The sequence below is a fragment of the Panicum virgatum genome, chromosome 7N (genome assembly GCF_016808335.1).
Source record: "Panicum virgatum strain AP13 chromosome 7N, P.virgatum_v5, whole genome shotgun sequence".
In the NCBI taxonomy this organism is placed as follows: Eukaryota; Viridiplantae; Streptophyta; class Magnoliopsida; order Poales; family Poaceae; genus Panicum; species Panicum virgatum.
The window spans coordinates 24,942,692-24,967,494 of record NC_053151.1 but is presented as its reverse complement, the minus strand read 5'-3'; the positions used below and the strand labels follow the sequence as shown (position 1 = coordinate 24,967,494).

Genomic DNA, 24,803 nt, shown 5'->3' with positions numbered 1-24,803 from the left:
GCTGAAAAACTAACTCTCTGGACAACTACACCGACGTTCACCAATATCAAGCGTCGGTTCATCTGGTGTATAGGTTTTGCTTTAGCTGCTGAGTTCATTGCACCGACGTATTCAATTTTCCTAGCGTCGGTTCAACCGGTGTTACCAAAACTCCCAGACGTGCTCCAAGTCAATGCACCGACGTATGTAATTTTCGTAGCGTCGGTTCAACCGGTGATACTAAAATATCTCTGTCTTGATTGTTTTGACTTGGTTTCTTCACGGTCTCTTCAATCTTCGAATCCTTTGGACCTAGCTACACCTATCTTCTCTTTGTCATCACTTGAACCTAAAAGCCTGAGAATGGTCATCTTAACAATCATATTAGTCCAAGTGTTGTGTGTGTCATCAATCGCCAAAACATTATATTGAAATATGGCATGAGAGGCCATTTTCGCTACATTTCTCTTTTTCGGCACTGGTATATTGACTTTCGCCCTTTCCATCCCCCATAAGGAGTGATGTTTTTGTTCTTTATCACAACTCAATTATGGACAAAGGTTGCTGTCAAAATATCTTCCCCCCACCATTCATAGGACATACCAGAACTCTCTAACATGGTATTTATCAAGTCTATAAGTGTCCAGTTTTTCCTCTCAGCCACCCTATTTGATTGAGGTGAGTATGGTGGTGTGACCTCATGGATTATACCATGTTCAGCACAGAATTGAGAGAACTCATTGGAGATGTATTCTCCTCCACGATCATCACATAAACGCTTGATCTTTCTCTCAATTTAGTTCTCAACCTCAGCCTTAAAAATTTTAAAGTAGTGAAAAGCTTCATCTTTTGTTTTCATCTATTAAGGTCATGAAATATCTCTTGCCTCCTCTAGTCAACAATCCATTCATCTCGCATAGATCTGAATGAATAAGATCTAATGGTGCCAAGTCTCTCTTCTCCTCTAAACCCTTGAAAGGTTTTCGAGGTTGTTTTGCTTGCAGACATGATTGGCACTTTGATCCTTTAACTACTTCCAATTTTAGAATAAACTCTAATATGGACATTCTAGCAATGGTGTCAAAATTGATATGACAAAAATGAGAGTGCCACACATTGGACTCACAAATTTTATTCATGGATGCAATATTCAATTGGAAATTTGGCTCAATAGTATTTAAACGGAACAAGCCTATGCTCTCATAGCCTTTGCCAATAAAGTTCCCGAATTTAGATATTACAACTTTATTGGATTCAAACACTAACTAAAAACCATCTCGACATAACAAAGATCCGCTAATTAGGTTCCTGTTTATTGACGGAGCATGCTGCACATTCTTTAAATGGACAATCTTCCCTGAACTCAGCTTCAGTTCGACTGTACCAAAACCAAGAACAGGCATAGTAGATCTGTTTCCCATCATGACAGAGGAAGTCCGCGCTCCCTGGTAAGAAGTAAACAAGGATATGTCAGAGCATACATGTATATTTGCACCAGTATCAACCCATCAATCTGTAGATTGAAGTGCCGAAAATACAACAAAAAATTACCATACCGAGATCCACCGGCCTCATCGCCGTTTCCTATGGTGACGTTCACCTTCTTGTTAGGCTTGCCATCATCTCGATCCTTGCGGTAGTGTCAATTTTTTGCAAGATGCCCTTCTTTACCACACACATAACATGCTCTGACCTTATCATCCTTCTCAGATTTCTTCTTGAAGTTAGTGGTTTTCTTGGGCTTTCCACCATAGTTCATCTTACCCTTCCCCTTACCCTTGTAGGTGGGCTTGTTCACTATAATGTTTGCACTTTTCACCTTGAGTGGATGTTCCTGGAGCATCCTTTGCCCTTGCCTTCTGTTCCACATCGAGAGCTATAATCAGATCCTCGGTGGAGATATCCTCTCTTTTGTGTTTTAGGGTTGTGGCAAAATCCCTCCAAGATGCAAGGAGTTTGGCAATAATGCCCACTGCCACAATCCTGTCTGGCAAAGGACAACCCAAACTTGCAATCTCCCCAACTAGTAGTTGCATCTCATGTGCCTATGCATCTATCGACTTTGTAGCATCAATACTATAGTCATAGAACTGCTCATAGGTATAGAGTAAGTGACCACCTTCGGAGACTGCATATTTATGCTCAAGTGCATCCCACAACTCTGTGGGGTATGTACAGATTGTACAACTGATCTAATAGCAGGGATAAGATACATCCAAGCGCTGTATCACTATCACCCGCAAACTCCGTGGTATGCTCAACCGTGAATGGCATCATTGGATGGATCACCCACCACAGTTCCATAGATATGAGCCAAAATTGGACTCTAGCCTGCCATCTACGGAAGTTACCACCGACAAATCTCTCAGGTTTCATTGCATCCGAAGGACCAGCCATTGCCGAATTACAATAAACGCATAAATAAGGTTTCTAGATTGATGGAAATATGCAATTAAAGAGACTAGATTTTAATTTGAGGCAGAATAGAAGTAATAGCGCTACTGCTATCTCAAACAGGATTGAAAACCGATAGAGTAAAATGTGTTGAAACATACTCATGTTAAATTCAATTACACTTACCGATCAGCGCTCTGTCCTCGTGAAGAGACAATGTTGTGCAGATTGTAGCAGCGCAGAGCGTAGTCGATCGAGCACGAGCGGTCGCGCAGTTGCGCTGCCCCGAAACCTTATTGCCATCCATCGTGCAGGCTTCACGGCAGCAAGGGTTCGGAGATACCGCTCACCCTTCTCATCAGTGCATGCCAAGGGAAGGGCCGGCGAGATCTAGCAGCTCAACGACACAGCACAGCAAGGGGTGGAAAAGTAGAGAAAATTGAGAGTTAATTGACCTGAATATTTCCAGTCCACTTATACGGGCGCGGCTGCCCTCAAGGAGCCGTTATCACTTTGATGATGCCAATAAAAGACATTTAAACTCATTCAGGATGATCTTGACAATTTACTAGGAATTATGGGATTAACCGGGCATTGATTAGTACCTAATCAGTGCACAACGGTTCTAATGTGAGAGACACAAGTGGCAAAATATATGTTGCATTACAGCCACATGACCGCATGTCGCAAGTCACAAGTCACGCGAATAACACGCGAAAAGAAGTAGATACACGCGTGCGTGTGTTGGTATGTGTTTAGCAAAGCCTTACACACCATCTCTTGGCTACTCCATTCAACGCATGAAAAGTTCTCAAATATTTGAGTTGGTGTCCACTTGTTTGTACTTACAATATGGGACTATACCAACCAGCCACATATTACTTTGGAATTCTCATGAATGGGCAATAAATGGACCAAATTCCAATAGTACTCCTATGAAACATCTCTAACACTATTATAAAACAATAATATACAACACTATAATAAGAAATGTGTATAATAAAAAACAATAAAACACAATATTGAACACAACAGGACTAAAGCCTTCTGTAGTAGCTAGACATTACTACAACACTATATCATGTAACTGTTGGCGGTCGATATCAGTGATTTTCGCCGCCAACGTTCTGCCTGATTTCATGAAATATAGGTCATAACCATTATTACTAATGAGTTCCACGAGTTTTGGTGCATATTTGATCTCAGGAACAACATATCCAAAATTGACCCAAAACGGACACTGTTTGGACCGGAAGGCCCGAATCCGGCCGACCGGCATACTTTCTGTGGAATCTTGGCATGAGATTTTACCAGTATCATCTAGAGGGATAAATCAAGCCATTCCAATGGGTAGTTTCCCAGAATGCACGAGTTGGAATCGGAAGGCTTGAACCCTTAGGCAAAACGGAGGAATTCTGTGCCATGATCAGAGCACAAGATAACTACCCATCCAGGAGTGATCTCCATCCATTGAGGAGCATGTTGGTGCAACGGAGGGCTGAAAGGCTTCCAGAACCAGGCCGCTCCGCCTAAGTTTAGGCCGCTCGGCCCAAACTACGTCGGTTTGACGAACGGCCTTTTGCACCGACCTCTAGAGAGCATCAGGAGCGTCGAGTCAAAGGCGGTGGACAGGTGGCGACTCTCCTAGGCCGGCCGGCCTAAGGGAGGCTGGTTGGCTTGACTTTTTCACGCCACGCGTCCAGCCTTCGCGTGGAAGTTAGGACGCTGACCTCCTTGCGTGAAGTGTAGGCGACCTCGTGATAACCGCCTTGGAAGCACTATAAATAGCAGCCCCCTCCCTCACTTCAAGCCACGGTGAATAGGAGCTAGTCCAAGGTGAAGCGTAGCGCTCCACATATCTTTAGAAATAGGGAGAGGCGAGGTGAGAGTCCAGAGAGGAGCCGAAGTGTCGGCCCCTGTCCAACTTTGTGCCTCCGAGGAATGAAGCTTCGATTCGAGTAATTTTCTCCTCTTTCGTCAGTATTACTTTCTCTCATATACTTTATTAGTACATGAATACTTGATCTCTCAAGTTGTGGGATCCCTTGTCTGCGTAAGTAGCAAGTTCTACTTATTTGGGGATTCTTCTTGCCTTAACGTGAGGCGGAAGTCAGTGACTTGATAGTTTAGGTGTGGTACCTAGACTTGGTTAGTTACTTTGGGCTGTGTTCCACCCCACAGAACCACAGTGGTAGGCGGCATGTGGTGACAGCCATGTCCGTCCTTTGTAGTCCACCACGTTCGGGTGTTTTCATAGTAGTAGGATTGCCAAAAGTATGTTGGGCCCCTTCTCACCCCTATCTGCACCCTTCGCTTAGGCCGCCAAAGCAAATAGAGTGCAAGTCAAGTATTCTTGACAGGAGTAGTTAGTAGTACGACATTAGACTACCTCGACCTATCTTATCTGGACCTCTTCACTCCCGTCATACCCCCGGAATAAACAAAAATCACTACTCAGTATACTTCTCGTTCCTCGTGGATTCGATACCCTGGAATACTCCTAGGTGAAAGCTACATCGGTCTCTGTATGTTTGCGGATTTATTCTGTTAGCCTAAAGACTGCCACCAGTAATCCAAACCAACAAAAGATACATTGAACCCATTAAGCCTATCATTTCAGCCGCCTCTGTTTGGGCTAGAGTGCAACAGAATAGGTCTTTCACATTTCATATTCTGTTCACTAGAGCTCTAGCCTGCAAGTAATTAAGCAGCACATTTGTACATAACATAAGGCCAGCTAGAAATTAGGCAATTAACACAAACTTTCCATTTGGTTCGGTCGCAAGAATACGGCAGAATGCACGACAAGAGACTCTTATATATGCTAAAAGATGGAACCATGTGTTGACGACCAAAATTGGCAGAAACCGGTCTGATCGATCTGACCAGTATGAGCGTTGTAGCCGGTCTAGCAGAGCCGATCGGTCTGACCGGTGGGTCCGACCGGTCTAACCCGTCCTGGAGGAGTCTGAGTAAAATTAAAGATTCTTGTAGATTTAGATCCGTAAAAGAGATTCCTTGCGAGGTAAGTTCATCCCACCCTATAAATATAAAGGGTCATGGCCGATTGAGGGATCCATTCAATCAAAAATCGATACAACTTCTACTTTTTGTCGTCTTTATCCTTTTCTCCAAAGCCTAGCTTTTCCAACCTCCATCTGCCGTTCTTCTTCGTCTCTGCGAGGTCGTTCTAGGTGGCCTACTTCCTGACGGGATCCCCCTCGGATGAGCATTTGTCGGTGTTGCTGATTTTATCCGGCGATCGATCTGACCGGTCTAACCACTCCACGCAGGAGGAGGAGCTGTAGCATGCCCCTCATTGCGCCGCGCGACCTAGAGCGCTCGTGTGTTGATCCGTAGAAGGCATCAACACCATGTATGAAACATAAATGACGTATGTCATTGCATTTCATAAGAAGTACTTCATCCTATTATCTCTTCTCATGGCACGATACACGATTTGGACCTGAAAAGAAAAAAAAAAGCACAAAATGAAATGAATAGATAAAAAACCACGGAAATATGCATCAACTTCTTATTTTAAAGATGTACTTTGTTTGAGTAAAATACATTATAGGTCCATAACTTGTCTCACAATATTAACATAGTCCTCAAACTCCAAAAGTACATATCCGGATCCCCGAACTAGCTAATCAGTTCACGTGAGCTACAAATCACCACTAAACCATGTGCTTGGACTGGATTGCAAGGAGCGGGAATTTTCTAGGGATCTACCTCCTCATCAGGTGATTTAAATATTGAATTCCTTTAAGTTTCCTGTTTGACTTGGCAATACTGGACATAAAAAACAAGACACAAAAACAACTAAATAAGGGAAGGAGAGTTGATTGGGCAACACTGGACACAAAAATAACTAAACAAGACACCTAATGGACGCACTACTAATAGAGTACAGGCTCGATTGGACCAAAAATATGATACAAAAGTAATTACATAAGGGAAGAGGAATTTACACAAATAAAAAATTTAAGTCATCTTAAAATAGTAATTCTGTTTTTCTAGAGGGTTATGAGTGAGAATTTCATGACACCGCGCGATCTGCGAACTAGCAAGCGGCGCGGCCTGCGAACTAGCAAGCGGCAGCACCGTGCGGCAGGGCGGCGCGCGCAAGCGGAGTGGCACTAAGCGGTGGCGGGTGGACCATGGCGGAGCGGCACGGACGAAACAATAGCAGCAGATGAGGGGTCGAGCTCGAGGGGGAATGAGGTAGGGGTGGGCTCGGTCGGGTGTGGCTCCGACGCACGGAAGCTGCCGGTGCGCCGGCCAAAGGCGGTGGCGATGCCTTTCTCCCATGTATGTCCTCCCCACCACATCATCCTTGCTGCCCCGGCTACTCGCCCTACAGTGTGGATCGGATCACCGCGGCAACCTGCAGCCACTACTGTCATCGGCCTTCCCTTGCCTCCGCTTCCTGCTACTGCTGCTCAGGCAGCCAGGCTTCTTGGATCCCTTTGATTGGATTTTTGGCTGTAGCTTTTGGCTCCAAAAGCCAAAAATTAAACCAAAGGGTCTAAAAGAAGCTGGTGGTTTTGCCCAAAAATAATTTTGACCCTAGTACAAATCAAAAGCATCTTCTACCCTTTCCAGGGAGAGAGAGGAAGAAGATTGGTGAGAGAAAAGATGAGGTGAGAGAGAGAAAAAGAAGTAATTTATTGTCTCTACGATGTGTGGAGTTCGCTCGTAAGTGAAAGAAGCTTATCCAAAACCACACATATTCAACTAAACGGGTTTGGAGACAACACATCCATTGCAGTTTTTCAAAATCTACAGTCCATAGCAGTATTTCCAAAATCCACAGCCCAACCAAACACACTTTTAATTTTCTATTCGATTTGATGAGTGTGTTGATTGATTCGGACGCTGCGAGCTCGTGGAATCCAGTTCAGATATTTAAGATCGGAATGGGGGCAGCCAATTTGTTTTAGGTCTAGTGGGGATTGCTGATTGGAGTAAGCTTGACGTTGTTGAGATGTTGCTCAACATCTTGCCGATGTACGCAGGGATGGTAGGGGCGGATGACCCATGCGGCCGCGGGCCGTGTGGTCCCGCGCGGGTCGCATGCTCTTGCGCTTGCCGCGGGGCGAGGTCGACCGACTGACCGCTCGCTTGTGGCGAGAGGTCGTCGTCAGCTGCCCGCGGCCCACCCGCCCGTCTGCGCCGCGTTGCTCGCCTGGTCCTGAGCAGGAGGCATCGGGGCTCGTGGCAGCCGGGTCTGGCAAGGCTTGAGCCCGCTGCCGCGGGATGGGGAACTAACCGATCCGCCTCGCCCCCACACCGGCCTACCACGCGTGGCCTCGTCCTTGCCGACATGGGCAGCGCCGGCCTTGCGGGGCTGCTCACCATCGTGGCGACTGGCGAGTTGGGATACTTGTCTTGACAGTCTTGCTCATATCCCCTAAATAAATTCCACCCCTTGCAATCCAGGCCAAGCATGTGGCTTAATGATGATTTGGACTTCATGTGAACTGATTAGCAAGTTCGGGTATCAGAATATGCATTTTAGAAATTTGCGGACTTAGTTGATACAGCGAGACAAGTTTAAGAATTTGAAAGAAAATCAGGTGCACCCAGGGCGCACAGCTGCCTCCGTAGCGAGACAAGTTTAAGAATTTGAAAGAAAATCAGGTGCACCCGGGGCGCACAGCTGCCTCCGTGCGCCCCTGGTCATGATGGCGTCCAAGTTCCACCGGAGTGCACAGACTCACGCGCAGGAGCTGAACGCTGAAATTAGTGGAGCCGAGAGCCGGAGCCGAGCTAGCCGTGCGTCAGCCGGAGGCGTCAGATGCGGCCACAGAGGCAGGTGGCGACGACCAGCACAGGGGCGCATGGAGGTTGCTGCGCACCCGGGGTGCACCTGATTTTTTCCCCAAGAATTTAGGGTGTATTTTAGTCTAAATAGGAAATATTAGGTTAGCTGCTCACTAGAAACTACACGAATTGGCCCAATATTTACACAAACAACTTAAGCCATTTTCGATCGCACTCGGTTTCATAAAAGAACCAGATGCATCACATATGTGCATCAGGATCATCTTAAACATATGAAAGACGTCATAATTGAATATGTCAAATACAATGTTCAACAACATAAACAAAAGAGAATAAGTAACTTTATTACACATTCCGTTAAATAGACACAAAGATCTTAAACGTTAATTCCATCGATAGTCAGTACAAGATCTTCAACAAAATTTCATCATCCATACACACTTGACTGGTGAATGCACATCTAGAACTCCTCAAAATCATCGTAGTTCTCCACTTCAACAGTTTCTTCTGAACAACAATTAGGCAAGAGTGAGTATACTTATAGTTGGTACTCGGCAACTGCGGGAAGATGCAAGGCCATCAAGGAAAGGCTGAGGTTTATAGCATTTACCATTTTTTCACGCCCCAAAATATTAATTTTGGGATGTGAATATATTTTCAAATATAATTATCCATCTTTTGAATATTTTGAGAATTTTCGATTTTTTCTGGCAATTACTTTCAATTTCTCTAGAGCTAAATCTATTTAATGGAAAGCTCTAGAATCTTTTTCACGAGAATTCAAGCATAAGTATTTTATTTAGCCTTCTCGTGTCCCAAACTATCCCTATGATTTTTCTAGGAATTTTTAATATATATATATATTATGGATTAAAATTTTATCTAGACTTTTCTAGATTTATTTTAGTCCTACAATATATTCCGAACGATTTAAATCATTTTTTTCTCTTTTCTTCCTTGAATGGATTCAACTTTACTTTTGCTCCATCGAGTTACCTCTTCTCCAACCTTTCTCCCTGACCAGACCACGCTCGAAGTGGAATCGTATCTCAATTTCAAAATTTCTCAGTTGTCATCAACATCAGCTCCGGCGACTAGCATCGTCGCTCTAAAATCCGAGATTCAACGTGATCCGAATTCTATCCATCAACCCAATTTGATCTTCGTTTTTTCTGTATATGTGCGCCAGGATTCGTTGACCGAATTTTGTCCGTCATGCATACCTGACCTCATCATTTGCTCATACACCACATGCAGGCCATGCTAGTTGTTTGTCCCATGCTGTTTTGGTTTCATGTGAGACTGGATGGTTCATGTCGTTGTTCTCGGCATGTCAATCGCGCCAATCTACTTCGTATAAAAAGTTGGTAAAGACTTTACTATAGCCAGCCGTATTTTGGTTGATCAAAACGGCCGGCTCGATCTGCTTTCCGTTCCGCACCGCTAGAACCTTTTCCGTCGCTCCTCTCCTTCCGCTATTCATTAGGGTTGCTCTCTCTACCCTCCACTAGGGGCCCCGGCGGCGCGCAGGCGCAGTACGGCGGCAGCGCGCGGGAGGGCCGGGCGGCGGGGCGCGGGCGCGGCCTAGCAGCGAAGAGGAGCTGGCTGGTCTCCCCTGTGGGACCAGACCCGGCTGGCAGCATACTGCTCGGCTCGGCTCACGCGAGCGGTGCGTGGATTCGGAGGCGGGCGGCGCGGACACCGGAGTTGGCTCAGAGCAGACCTAAAAAGACCCGGAGGTGCGGACCCCTTTCCCTGGCGGCGTAAGCGCAAATCCATGGGCGGCGGTGGCGCCCCTCCTCGGCTCGGCGCAGCTCTTCCAGGGCGGTGGCAACTCCTCACCAGCAGGCCACTGGCAGCCCAGGAGCTCCTCCCCCCAGCGGCCCTCGCCTCTGTAGCTTGAGTTCCTCCCCTCGCCATAGGTAATCGATCTCTTCCGCGCCCGATCTCCCCCTCTAATCGATGCTCCCCTATGCTTCGTGCTCGGATCTAGCCAACAGAGTGGGTCTTCTCTAGGTACGGCGGATGGGTGCTGTACACAGTGTCGTCAGCCAGGGAAGTGGTGTTTGTGCAGGAGCTACTGGAGAGGGACCCACTGCTTGTCTTCGGCGAGGGTGAGTACGGTGTCACGGACATGTTCTACGCGGCCCCTATGGGAGGCAGCGCCGACATGTTCAGACTGCTGCTCAACCACTCCATGTCGCCGAGGTGCTCGACGGATTGCTAGGAAGGGGAAGGTGGCTCCGGGGGCAGCTCCGTGTTCCGGCTGGAGATGATGATCTCGGTCGTACACACCGCGGCGAGAGGCAGGAGCGTGGACATGTTGAGCGAGCTGCTTGAGGAGGGGCGCTCCAGCGTGTCCATATACCTCGACGTCCGTGGATCCACCATACTGCATGCCGCTGCTGGGAGAGGCCAATTGCAGGTGAGGCATCTGCTACGTTGCCATTGCTTACAAACATCTTTGTCCAGATGCTTTTGTTGTTCTTTGCTTCAGACATGGAATCTTGTGTTGCTCAATTAGTCTGTTGTTTGCGCCATGGAATTTTTTGAGGATGAAAGAGACCCTTTGTTCTAGGATTTTTACATGCTTAGGATTACAAACTACTCCTGGTTCGTCATCTTGAATGCTTAGATCAGCTTGGATTTAATGAATCTGCTATTTATTAGGCAGAACACTATGAAGCAAGTGAAAGACCTATTATTGCTTAGCATGCTCAGTTCTTGTATTTTCATGATTTTCATTTTATACCAAATTGATCTTGTGGATTTCATTTTGTAGGCAATTCATGCTAAATCAACAAGCAAATTAGTTATTTTAGTTGGCAATTTTTATGTTCTACTTTAACAATTCGTGTGTATTGATGATGACACGTTCTACTTTATCAATCTTGTGTTTAGTTTTGTGAATTGAATTCCATTTGCTCAGAACATATGTGCAGTGTGTGTATCCTTGTCTTTAAACCTGAACATAAACTAGCATGATTCATCTGCTAGTTCATGCTTATGAAAGTGTTAATTCCAAACTTAGATAGTACAAAGGTCTTTTTTCAGTCATATGAGTGAGTTTGTAACCTAGAGATAGCTCTGTTTTATGCCCACAATAACCATATTATCAGACATGACACTACAAATTGTTAATGTCATGTTCATTGTGACAAGTGGTTGTTATCTAGCCAAAAATAGTGATTGTGCTTCAATGCTTTGAGTCTGGTGCTAACATTTATCTAGAATTTATTTTTCATACAATTGCCTCCATTCTCTAGCCTGTTGGGCAATAACGATGTACTTTATTATGCAATAATACTATATTTAAGCAACAATAATTTATTGTTTTATAGACAATACTACTTAGCAAGGCAATAGTATTGTACTTCATCCAATAGGAAACAACCAGCTACACAGCCAGCAAGCAGCAGCTACTAGCGCTTGCAGCCGGCCAACAGTAGCTGCACAACTTGCAGGCAATTTGATGGCGCCAACCGCCAACCACTAGTTTGGGCTGCACAACAGATAGTTTTTGCTGTCTGGTTACAGCAGCTGCAGCCACTGAAAAGCAATGTCATTTATTGTTTTTTGGTTTGATCATTTTATCGTATTTTCATGATTTTCTATTTTTCTTACCGAATCAATGTTATGGATTTCATTTTGTAGGCAACTCATGCTAAATAAAAAAGCAAATTAGTTATTTTAGTTAGCAGTTTTTATGTTCTGCATTTAGCATTTAGTGTGTATTGATGATGCGCCATTTTTCTACCAGTTTAATTCTTGCTTGTCGCTAGAATGGGCTCACACAAAACTAACTGTGCATCCAATTCATGCCTTTGGTGCTAGAGGATTAAGGCTTGAAGACTTATTTTGTGCATGTTCAAAATGCCAGTTACTCTATGGTCTAAAATGCTTTGGTCTGTTGTCAATACTTTGATCAAGAGGTTACACAAATTTGCTTATTATAACTTCAATACTTCATAGATCCTAAGGAAATGCTGATCAGGTTGACACATTGTAGAATGAATATATCTGTACACACGTGTATTACATTGCAATTTTTGCATCCTTGATGACTCTGGGCAATTTGTGTATTACACGTGTATGGTGCACTTGTTTTCGTAATTCATCTTAGTGTAAGCTTGTGTGCCATTTATTATGGCAAATTCATGTATTATTTGGCGTATGAGTTTTTTTTAATTTACACATGTGTAAGCTGGTGCAGTTTCGTGATATCACTAGCGCTTCCTGTATGATAAAAAAATAACGTTGCACAAGGTAAGCGACAATAGCTAGCAGATTAATTTATTCCATAAACAGTTTGACCAGAAAAGGCAAGCGATAGTGGCTAGCAGATTAATTTATTCCAAAAAAATAGTAGGGTCGTAAAGAAAACTCATATTAAAGCCGGCCGTAAGTTAGCCGCACCCTAAAAAGTTAGTTTATCGTGCTCTATCCATCTCCCTTTCTTTCTTTCTTCAGTTCGTGCTCTCAAATGGCCCGTTCGGCTTCACCCAGCCTCTTCCTATCCTTTCTTTCCTTTCCGTCGGCTCATTTTCCCATTCGGCTCATGTTCCCATTCAGCCAAAGATCGAAGTCACCTCGGACCACATGAACTTAGGGTGTGTTTAGATTTTTTTGACGTAAATTTTTTGAAAGAAAATCTTACTATTTCGGAGCATTAAATAAAGTCTATTTACAAAATTTTTTGCACGGATGGGTTGTAAATCGCGAGACGAATCTAATGAGCCTAATTAATTTATGATTAATTCATAATTTGCGGATGGCTACTGTAGCATCAATGTTGCAAATTATGGACTAAATAGGCTCATTAGATTCATCTCGCGATTTACAATCCATCCGTATAAAAAATTTTATAAATAGATTTTATTTAGTACTCCATATATGTGTCCAAATATTCGATTTGATGTTTTTTATTGTAAAATATCTAAACAATTCCCTATTGTTTCCGGTCTATCCCGATTTCCTACTCTCTTCACGTGCAACTAATTGTTTTTGGGCCGAGTTCGCGCACCTGGCCGGTCCAGCCCGAGTTCAAACCCAAGCCGAGTCCCAACCCGGCACGCTGCCTGGCTATGGTCCCGAGCGCTCCAGCCCCTGCGTCACGTGCCTCTGCACCCGCGCCCGGGCTCTCTGCTCGCTAGCGCCGCCCCCGCCGGCCCTAGGCCATCGCGACTCCTGCATCGCCCCTATCCCGAGCGCACACCGCCACTTACAAAGGCATCGCCAAGGGGAGCGCAGCACCACCGCCCGTGGCGAGCATGGAAAAAGGGAGACGATGGCTCTGTTCCCCTTGCCCCGCGTTCTGCTGACTGTGCAGCCCTGCAGCCGTGCCTCCTTGTCTGCTGCTGTGCATGAATCAGCGCCTAGCCCTGCGTGCCGTCGCCCCCTGCGTAACACCGAGCGCTACCCAGGTCAGCTTGCCCCTATGCGTCGCAACCCAAGTCTGTGCAGTGCGCCGCCGCCTCTTCCCGACGAGATTCCGGCAGCCACGGTGAGTCTCCGCCATGGGTGAGCACCAGAACGAGTTCCCCTTCTCCTCCTCTCTCTCTCTCTCTCTTTTCCCCTCCTCCCCATGGCCTCCCAAGCCCCCAAAAGCCAGCGACGGAAGCCACCTGAGGTCCTGTACTCCATGGCAATTGAGATCTATGAGCTCTTGCACAAAACCCCCTAGCGAAGCATCTAATCTTTTTGTTAATTCTTGTGTCTTGTAAATTTCATCAATGACCTCCTAGATCTATACCTGTACATAAATCCAAATCAATTCCTTTTCAGATCTAACCCTATTTGCGAGCATAGTTTTATGTGTCTTGTAAAAGTTTTCAACTAGCCCTTAAGGTCTACGTTTTATTACGACTAGGTCTCTGAGTCACCGTTTTGACCATAGATTCGTCATTTTAGTTTCGTTTTAGTTCGTTCCTGTTGCATCAGCTTGGTTTTAGCAAGAGCTAAAGTTTAGTAGTGTTGTTGTATTGTAGCTCCTATTTTAAAATAAATTTAGGATTAATTTGATTAATGATGATTTAAACTAGCTTTTTAAATTAACTAGAGTTGTATGTGATTTTCATAATTAAAGTTAATGCGATTAACAACCAACTTAAATGTGTTTCTAAATAATTTGTTTAGTTCAAACCACATATCATATAATTTCACGCTTAGATGTTCTCACATGCTTGTCTTTTATTTGCTAGTTAAATAGATCACTAGCTTAATTTATAGTAAAACTTGATAAATAAAATATGACTAAGTTTATCTCGTCTTTACAAATATAAATTAAATGGAGTTAATTAGAATATATCCTTTATATGTATTTTCTTAATTAAAATAAATCTAGCTTATTTTTTATTTTCTGTTTTAATATAATTTTTTTGATAGTTGTATCTTTCTAACCGTAGCTTCGTTTTTAGTGTTCCTTGTGTTCTTGCAATTCTAGCTCCGAGCCCTCTTCTTTAGTACATTCTTGTAATGTTTTTCTTCTGTTTAGTGCCTTGTTCTTAGTTATGTTTGTTTTGCTTGTTTTTTGTATAGTTGCCTCGATGTTTGTTGCGAGTAAAAAGGAACGCAGTTCGAGAGCTGTGAAGATGAAGAGATGTAAGAAAAAGAGCTGAAGACTCTAAGCAGTTATTATATGAATTAAAGGCGAGTATATTCCTTAATCATATTTTGTCCTAATAACATTTAGTATATGTTTGCATGCATTAATTTTAGTGGGTACCTATTATCCTTATTGTTTATCCATGTCCTTGAATAGCCGAGTTTCTTTTATAAAATCTTTTAGGTAGCTTGCTTAGTTGCTGAACAATGGTTATGGGTGGTTTACAACAATGATACGTGAGACATGATTCTATACTTTATATCTTTTGGAACAATATAATAGATTTGTTAATGATAATTAAGATCAACCATGGAGAGACCACTCGAGAAAACAGCGCAACCACAAATACTATATGGCTCTCGTCTTAGCTAATTAATTAGATGTCTCTAGCTTGTTAGTAGCTTACCGAAAGGCGCAAGAGGGGGCCTAGGTTTAAGAGTGGTACGCTGCCTTCTCGAAGGTAGCCCCATTCTCCAAGCGCTGGGCTAGTGTCCCCAAGCGTGTAGTAAGCAACTCCAGATCAGCAGGAAAGCGAAGACTCATACATGATGGCCCATTGGCCCATAAGAAGTTTCAGAATTTGCACTACCTTGATGCCATCAAGTGGCACCTTCTTCAACAGATGGAAGAGACGAGTGAGATCAGCATGGATTATGTACGCCGACCACTCCTCCTCCAAAGTCCTCATCGGAAGGACAAGGCTTGGAGGATTCATGGGCTTACCATCGACAGAACGAACCGAGTTCATGATGAAGCGAGGCCGGTCGGAGACCAGCTCAGAGACGTAGGCCTCCGTCTTCTTCTTTAGCTTGAGTGCCCTCTCTAGAAGGGAAAGCCTTCCTGTCTTTGCTCCAACGTGCTTCTCCGGAAGTGAGATTGGATCTTCTAGTGTCTCGGTTTGCTATGCACCCTTCCCCTTCAATTTCTTGGCTCTCTGCAGAGGGGTAGCCGGCCATCATCATCTGCTGCAGTGCTGTCGCTAGAGTTTAGACCTGATAGGGCAACATAATCTTATGAAAGAAATCGAGAGAACAAAAAAAAGAAATAAAGTTTTAAGCACATTGTGACTGCACTACTGGTTCCTGGATTGCAGCAGCAGGGTCGGCAGGCAGGGGTGATTTGTGCATCTGGTCCGCCTAGTGAATCCACGTCAATCGAAATTGCTGGGAGGTTACGTGGATTTATCCCAATGGAGAACTGCATAAGAATCAAGCTGTTAGTTAATAAGACAAAAAAACACGTATATATATATGTAAAAAAAGAGATTGGCAATACTCACAGCATCATACGTGTCACTGCTCATCTCCTCAAGATCCAAGTCCAATCTTTCTCCTGGTGTGGTCGGTAGCACTTCACGTGGTTCCTCATGTGCCACCACAGTCGATGGAGTGAGAATCACCCGCGACTCGTGGAGGGCTTGGCGACAAGGTGAAAGATACTCCTCTTCCCAAGTCATGGCAAGGACGTACGGGTTGGCCGGGCGCCCATAAGGCACTGGGCAGAGAATCCCGAGAGGAACGCGAAGCACCAATAGATGCACCACCATGCTTAAAATCTCCTTTCGACATACCTTCGTGGGGTTTGGCATGCTTGGCCTTGTACCCATGGAGCCCCAATCTGGGCGGCCAGTCTCGCGGCGTCGGCTTTCCTCATGGTCATCTTGACGGGCGTCACTGTGTTTCTTGCGCCGCTCGGCAACATCCCTGTCATCGCGGTACTCCAAAGCATCCTTGCTTTCACGGCGTGAAGGAGGTCCGGACTTGCCAAGTGCCATGGAGACTGCAACAGGATCGGCATAGGTTATATTATGAACAAGGAATAAAGAATGTTGGTAAGCAAAGAGAACAACAAGCGAATGCTGGTAACCTGAGAACAAAACAGATCCGGACGTGAAGATCTCCAGATGGCGGAAGCAGAGAAGGAATGGACGAGTTGGTGTGGGGTAGGGAACTCATCTGCAAGCTGATTTTACGGCGACCTCCGGCGGCTATTGCGGTTGCAGTGCGTGCAGGTAATGATCGATGATTTCTGTTGTGATATATGTGCCGGGCGTTGGGATGTTTGTGCCATCCGTTTGCTGTTGAGATTGAGGGAAGCTCGTCATGCCAATTGGATAAGCTTGAACTCAGAAGTCTCAAAGGCCACGTGATAGCGCAAGATGCTCACAGAAGATAATTGGCAAACAATAAAGCTTTCATTTGCTCATTTGCCAAGATTGCAAGACTCGGGAAATGTACAAAACCACTAAAATATTCCACCAAGTTGAGTTTGAGTCGCGCCCTCAAACTCTACTTGGTGGGGGGGCATTTGTTCGACGGCATTTTGTACATATGTGTCTCAACTGAACAAAAAGATGAGCCATGCACGTAATTTTTGGAAGAAGCAAGTAGTGTTAGCATGAATGCAAAGAAGTATGCATATGTTGCGTGCATGCGTCTTCATGTTCCTTTCAAAGATTGCACGAGTAGATCAGGCCAACAAACTAGTGTCTTTCATTACCCAACATGTATGTGATTAGCAGGGCCGGCCACTGGTTAATGGACTAGCTGCACCTATTAAGCTTCGAGTCTTGGGCTGATTAGTAAAGAATTAGCACAAAAATCAGCCTGGTGTACGTGGGCTTTTCAAGTGACCCGGACATGGCCCAATGAATGCTGTGAGTGCGAGTGGGCCTCCATGAATGAGAATCCATCTTCTGGAAGCTTCTCTAGGCACACGTGCGTCGTCCAAAGGACGAGCTTGCGGATGAGATCGAAATTCAAAATTCGAATGAGCGGCCGCTTCGCTCGGACGCCGACTCGCTCGCCAAGTGACCAGAGGCGGCGCATGCTCCTCTCCTCGCACTCGACTCCTTATAAAAAGTATTCGACTCCTTATAAAAAGTATCTCTATATAAGGTTGGATGAAAAACTCGTGACTCGCTAGTTCGTTCGGCTTGGCTTATTAATGGCTCGGCTCAACTCGGCTAGTTGAAAAATATTAACGAGCCGAGCCAAAAATTTTAGCTCGATGTTTTATCGAGCCGGCTCGTGAGCCGCTCGCGAGCCGAAACAAGCCAAGGCAAAAGCCCAAAATATTAATCAGCATAGCCCAAAATACTATAACAGCCCAGTAGCCCAACATGAAAACCTATCTCCCATGCTAGCAGCTCCCTCTCCCTTCCATCCCGAAGTCACATGCCTTGTTTGGATCGGCAAGAATTCTAGCACGCACGTTTTTCGGAAAAAGAATCTCGCATGCATGAAGCACTAAATGAAGTCTATTTGCAAAACCTTTTTAGGGATGGGTGCAACTTTTCGCGACGAATCTAATGACGGTAACTAATCGATGATTTGCTACATTGATGCTACAGTAACCGTCCTCTAATCGAGCGGTCAAAGACCTCATAGATTCTTCAGGGTCACTAGCGCGGGGTTCTAAAGTTGGTTTTGTAAACTGACTTTGTCTGACACCGTAATTAGCGGTCAAAGTAATTACTATTCACTAGCGCTACACAACAAACAAAAGCCCACAATTCCTCATTCCCAGACCCCGTCACCCGTGACCCATCGTCTGTCCCTGGCCGCCATAGCATCGTCGCCGTCTCAATCCTCCATGCATCCGGCCCCTCTTCCCAGCCGCCCAAGTAGGCATGCTCGCCCTTGGCCGCCTGCCCCGCGCAGGTGCGCCCCAGCGGCCATCGCCCGTCCCTAGCTACCACAGCGCCGCCGCCACCCCAGTCCTCCGCGTCCGCGCCTCCGGCCCCAAGTAGGCAAGCTCGCTCCTAGCCGCAGCCCTTGCCCAGCCGCGCGGCGCTCGCTCCTGCCCACCAGCCCCGTGCAAGCGCGCATCAGCGCTCCCCCTGATCTTCTCTCGGCGCCGGGCTCCCTCTCCCCGCGGCCGTGGAGGAAGGCACCAAGCTAGCTATAGTGGGGTTCATACTCATTGCTGTCAAATTTTTCGAGCTAGCTCATGAGCTAACGAGCTGGCTCGGGCTAGCAAACGAGCCGAGCCTGGTGTCTAGCTCGCTATATCAAGCCGAGCTGATTTGATAGCCAGCCTTGCCTCTACAGTATCTCACGAGGCTAACTATGAGAGAAAATTGCTATTATGAGACCCCAAACGAGCGGCTTCGCGAAAATAAGACTCTTAATATCGGCTTCGCTAAAATAGGACCCGAAACATTTGCACTTCGTTTCTTATGACATTGTGACCATTATTTTAATTCATTTGATAATTCTAAATACATGAATTTTTCCTCATATGACTGTATTGCCCCTCATCCTTCTACCCTGGCGATCGATGGTAGTACCAGGCTGCCTCCCAGCCCTAGACGCCGCCTGGCCACGCCGCCGCCTCAGCCCGGCGTCGCCTGGCCGCACCGCCGCCTCCCCAGCCCGGCATGGACACGATCATCGGTCTCTGCCGTGTGGTGCATGCTGTGTTCTGCATAGTAGGCGGCCGTGCGCGCTGCGACGAGATGGCCAGCGTGCGTGCCGTGCGCCAAGCGTGTGCGCCGTCTTGCATGCCTGCGGTTTGCTCACGCTCGCCGCCGGTTGGCCACTCAGTCTCAGAATCCAGGCCTAGGTCATGCCCTCGTCGCGTCCGCTCGGCTCCTGTCGCCCGTGCTCTCGCGTCAGTGAGCCGAACTTCCCCTGAGTAGCAAGGCGGAGCCGGATGCTCTCCTCGCGCCGCTGCCGGGCAGCATCGGGTCACCAGTCACTAGGTCTCACCATGTTTGTTTGCATCCACGTTCATAAAATTCAGAGAGAGACGACGACGATGAAAACCAAAAGACATAAAGGTCAAGGTTCAGGCACATTGATAGCTAGTCTCCAAGCGCTCCTATCCAAAGCTAACTCCTCAGAGATATCCCAATCTTTAAGGTCTCTCTTAACCGACTCGCCCCAAGTCAGTTTAGGTCTATCTCTACACCTCTTTACCTTATCAACATACTTTAGCACCCCACTATGCACCGGCACCTCCGGAGGCGTCCGTTGGACATGTCCAAACCATCTAAATCGATGTTGGGTAAGTTTTTCCTCAATTGGTGCCACCCCTACCCTTTCCCGAATAGCTTCGTTCCGGAGTCTATCCCTCCTTGTGTGCCCGCAAAACCACCGTAACATCCGCATCTCTGCTACACTCAGTTGCTGGACATGTCGCGTTTTTGTAGGCCAACATTCAGTACCGTATAACATCGTCAGGCGAATCGCTGTCCTATAAAACTTACTTTTTAGCTTTTGTGGCACCCTCCTGTCACAGAGGACACCAGAAGCTCGACACTATTTCAACCAGCCAGCTGAGATTCTATGCCTAACATCTTCATCAATGTCGCCATCCTTTTGTAGCTTGGAACCTAAATACTAAAAAGTGTCCTTATGGGGCCACCACTTGCCCATCGAGACTAACGTCACAACCCTCATGCCTAGATGCGCTGAAATCGCACATCATGTACTCGCTTTTGGTCCTACTAAGTCTGAACCCTTTTGACTCTAATGTGAGTCTTCACAGCTCTAACTTCCTATTTATCCCTACTCTACTCTCGTCCACTAGCACACATCATCAGCAAAGAGCATACACTAAGAGATATCACCTTGTATGTCCCTTGTGACCTCATCCATCACCAAAGCAAATAAATAAGGACTCAATGCCGACCCCTGATGTAGGCCTATGTTAATAGGAAAGTCAATGGTGTCGCCACCACATGTCCGGACAAACGTCATCGCATTCTTGTACATATCCTTGATGAGGGTAATGTATTTAGTTGGGACTTGTGCTTCTCCAAAGCCCACCACATGACATTTCTCGGTACTTTGTCATACGCCTTTTCGAGATCAATAAAGACCGTGTGCAAATCCTTCTTCTGCTCCCTATATCTCTCCATCAATTGTTGTATTAGGAAAATCGCCTCCATGGTCGACCTTCCAGGCATGAACCCAAATATCTCTCCATAAAATTCTGAGAGAGAAAAAAATGAATAGGGCGTAAGAAAATAGCTCAAGTCTTCAGGATAAAAGATGCAATTTCCAGTGACAGATACAAACTAGCATATAGCACAAGATAAATATTGCCAGCAGATTAACTGTATAGGCCACAGCTCACAGGCACCAGAAAACCAAGATCCAACGTGAAACCGTAGTTCGCGATGCAGGACATTAATTGGAGCTTTCGTACAACTGAACCTTCATTCTTTATTCGTGACGCGAGAAAATTCAGAGACAAAAATGAACTGACTGACAGGCCCAAATGTATGCTGCTCCCTGGTTCCTGCTCAGGATCAACAATGGTTCCTAGCTGGCCGTGGCCATGGCTAGCCGGCCACCCGTCGACCATGACTGGGCACATATATATATCTTTTCAATCTCAAATACATGTATAATATGATCCAAGTAATAGTTAAAAACATGAATTTAGAACAAACGAGCTCATAAAAATATATTTCTAGCAATATCATGAGTTTAATTCCAAACGAGATCCAAGTGATATGAAATAAATCATGAGTTTACATCTCATCACAAACGACAAAAATAATTCATCCAATGTGCAGTTTTCTCTTCGGAGTCATCTTTCTTGGTGCTGCTGCAGCAAGCATCCTCATGGGAGATGAGGTGTCGGTTTGTGAAGATGTACCCTCTGCTAATAACATCGCGAGCTTGCTGCAAATGGAAAATACACTAGTTACAATGGAAGCGCAGTGTACAATGGACAATAGGCTTATATGAACTTAACATATTCTCACCTTCTAGTGACCCTTCCTGGACTATCCTGTAGGATTTTTTCTCTAGTCGGCCTCCGTGGAGTGCTAGGTTCTGGATGCATTTTTGTCACATTCTTCCTAGGTTGCCTCTTACAAGTTTCATTCAAGTTTCTTGATGAAGTAAATAAGTTGTTACCTCTTCTTTGCGGTCCCATTGAGTGGACACTTAGCACTAGCTTGCCTATGACCTTTTTCTCCGCATCTTCTGCAAGTCATAGGTCCTCTAACCATTTTCTTTCCCTTGGCATCGGTTGAGCAGTATCATTCTCACTTTCACCCACATTGGCCTCTTTACCATCTTCTTCCCTTTCCCTTTCTTCTTGTGTCCACCTTCGTCTCATCCCTTCATTCTTAGTTTCCTATGTCTTCCAACAGGTAGTTTAGCTAGAGGTGAACCAACTGATAATGATAGCTCCACTTGTGGCCATTGTGTTTTATCTATCATTGGCTCAATCTCTCTTCCATAGGCAGCCCTAAACCTATTTACCGAGTAGTACTCATGCACAAATTGTTCTAGGTCAATACCCCTCTGGCAGGTTACAGACGCCAATACATATTGACATGGCTTACCTGTGTGCTGCCATTCAAGGCAAGTACATGTTCTTTGGTGTAACTTGACAATATGCCTCACAGAAACGCTATTGCTATGGTCCCACACCTCTGCACTCCAATTAGAACATGATACTAGTCTCAAGTGTCCCAATCCTCTAGTATTTGCCCTTAGCGAAACCATAACTGCTGGGAGTATCCTGCCTTCAGGTAGCCAGTATGCAATAGCTCTTCTCTTGTTCCACACTACCATGATCATTTCTCTAACCTTGTCGGCTAGGTCAACAACAGGTAAGTCTTTGTTGTCTCTAATCCAGTTATTAAATGACTCAGCAATGTTACTAGTTATGTAGTCACACTTAATCTCTGGATTGAAACCACACCTATACCATAATAGCTTATGATTGGCTTGTAACCATTGAACAGATTGTGGTGATTCACTTGCCATTTTTGCTATATTTTCAATGACAATCTCCTCCCTATAAGCCCTTGCAGCAGGATATATCTGGCCAAACCCTCTATCTCCTTTGAAAGTTTTTGACCATATGATAAAAGCACTCCCTTTGCTCTGCAGTTGGGAATACACTCTTCACTGCATTCTCCAAGCCCTTGCAAGCGTCAGAACAAATAGCAAGGAGTGGAGGATCACCTATAGCCTTCTTTAACTGTTCCATGAACCAAGTCTGGTTGTCTGTTGTTTCTGAAGCCATGAAGCCATAAGCGACCGGATACATCCAGTTGTGTCCATCAACTGCTACAGCTACTGCCAAGTGACCATTCCACCTACCATTAAGTGTAGTAGCATCTACACTTAAATGTGGCCTGCAAAACCGTCTATGCATGGTTTAAGTGCACGGAAAAAACGGTGAAAATATATCTCACCATCCACTTCAAGAACATCAATCCCAATGACACTTACGGGACTGTGCTTCATCACCTCGGCCTTCCACCTAACCAACAACTCAAAACTATCTGACCATTTGCCATAAACCTCATCGAGAGCTCTTGTTTTACCCCGCCATACAGTGTCATATGCAATTTGACACTTGTGTTCCTTCTCTAACCGTAGTTGCAATTCCTTGCATGCAATTTTTAGTTCACTTCTAAGTATAGCCACAACCTTGCTAGCTACCCACTTGCAACTTGGAGTTGCGGTTGACATCCTCATGCTAGACACACATTCATGTTTGTCGACTAAAATGGTTACATGCAAAATTAAAGATGACATGAATAAACAACAAGAAAATGAATGAATTTATTAACTGCAGTTGATATTTATTAACTAAAATGGTTACCTCCACAGTTGCGGTGCCTTTCATTTTCCTGCTATTTATCCTCCAAGGGCAGCGACAACCTTTATCACCGGACTTGCAAAAAGCCCTATATATCGTCTTACATGATTTCTCTACTTTTATATCAAACTCGTTGTTGATTGCATATTGCCGCACCGCCAGCTTGAACTCCTCCATGTTTGGATACACTGTTCCAATCTCCATTGATGGGTTCTTATCATATGAAATTACCATCTCACCTGGCACCTCATCATTAGTTGGAATGGCAGCACCATCAACATTTTGCCCAACCGCATTATCATGCCTCTGCTCATCATTAGTTGGAATGGCCGTATTTGGGGCGCTCTCATCTCCGATGCCTAAAAGCTCACACATCTGACTCTCGCTCATAAGTTCAATTCGACCTTCATCATCATGTGTCTCCACGATTTGTAATGTTTTCCAATAAACTCTTTCCATATTTTCAACATCAACTACTTGGCTTCTATAAAGAAGCAGTACTGTTAAAAAGAAAAAAATGGTGCACTATTGTACTGTAGCATACTGCTAAAAAGAAAAAATGGTGTACTATTGTACTGTACCATACTGTTAAAAAGAAAAAAATCTACTTGGCGAGACCATATTTTCAACATCATCTACTTGGCGAGATCAATGGTGTACTACTGTACTGTTAAAAAGAAAAAATTCTAGTGCATCCAATATGTACACTACTAGAAAAAGGGCTATTCGTCCACGTTCAATTAATACCGGTTGCTTTTGAGCCGGTACTAATGTCAATTTAGTACCGGTTGTACAGCACAGTGCTCCCTAGGACCATTTAGTACCGGTTTGTAACACCACCCGGTACTAAATGTCATTATTTAGTACCGGTTCATGTTACAACCCAGTACTAAATAGCTCCCGAGCCCTCCTAGCCATTTAGTACCGGACGATAACACCACCCGGTACTAAATGGTGGCATTTAGTATCGGTTGGTGTTATGGCCCGGTACTAAATGGTTATGGCTCGGTACTAAATGGTCCGTTCTGGTTACTTCAAAAGGATAACATCTACAATGCACTCACATGTGCTGTGTGGGTGGGATGGTAGGGGAGACAATACGCGAAGCTACAGGTCACGAGTTCAAACCCCGATACAAGCACATATATCTACACATATTTTTGTTAAGTGATGGTGCATTTAGTACCGGGTGCTGCGACCGGTACTAAATAGACTTGCATTTAGTACCGGCCAGTTGGTACCGGCTATTAGGACCGGTACTAAGAGGGCTTTGCGCCCGGTACTAAAGCCACATTTTGTGGTACTGGTACCTCTCCACCTAAAGAATAGGGAGGTCATTGTACTCTATCGCCGGAAGAGGAGCAGTAGGTATCAGTGACCTTGCTAGAGCTACAACATCGATGGTGAGCAGGTCATCGGCTGGCCCTGGCTGGGTGCCCTCTACGGCTGGCTGGGT

General features: G+C 45.2%; 1 long non-coding RNA gene and 1 pseudogene across 1 annotated transcript; one reads left to right on the top strand and one right to left on the bottom strand.

The window, feature by feature from the left end:
• Positions 1-13,253: 13,253 nt before the first annotated feature.
• LOC120680654 lies at positions 13,254-15,026 on the top strand. Its single transcript, XR_005677752.1, has 2 exons — positions 13,254-13,666; positions 14,701-15,026. It is a non-coding gene; the product is annotated as an uncharacterized LOC120680654 (long non-coding RNA).
• Positions 15,027-21,281: 6,255 nt separating this feature from the next.
• Positions 21,282-21,951, bottom strand: LOC120683911 (annotated as a pseudogene).
• Positions 21,952-24,803: the final 2,852 nt, after the last annotated feature.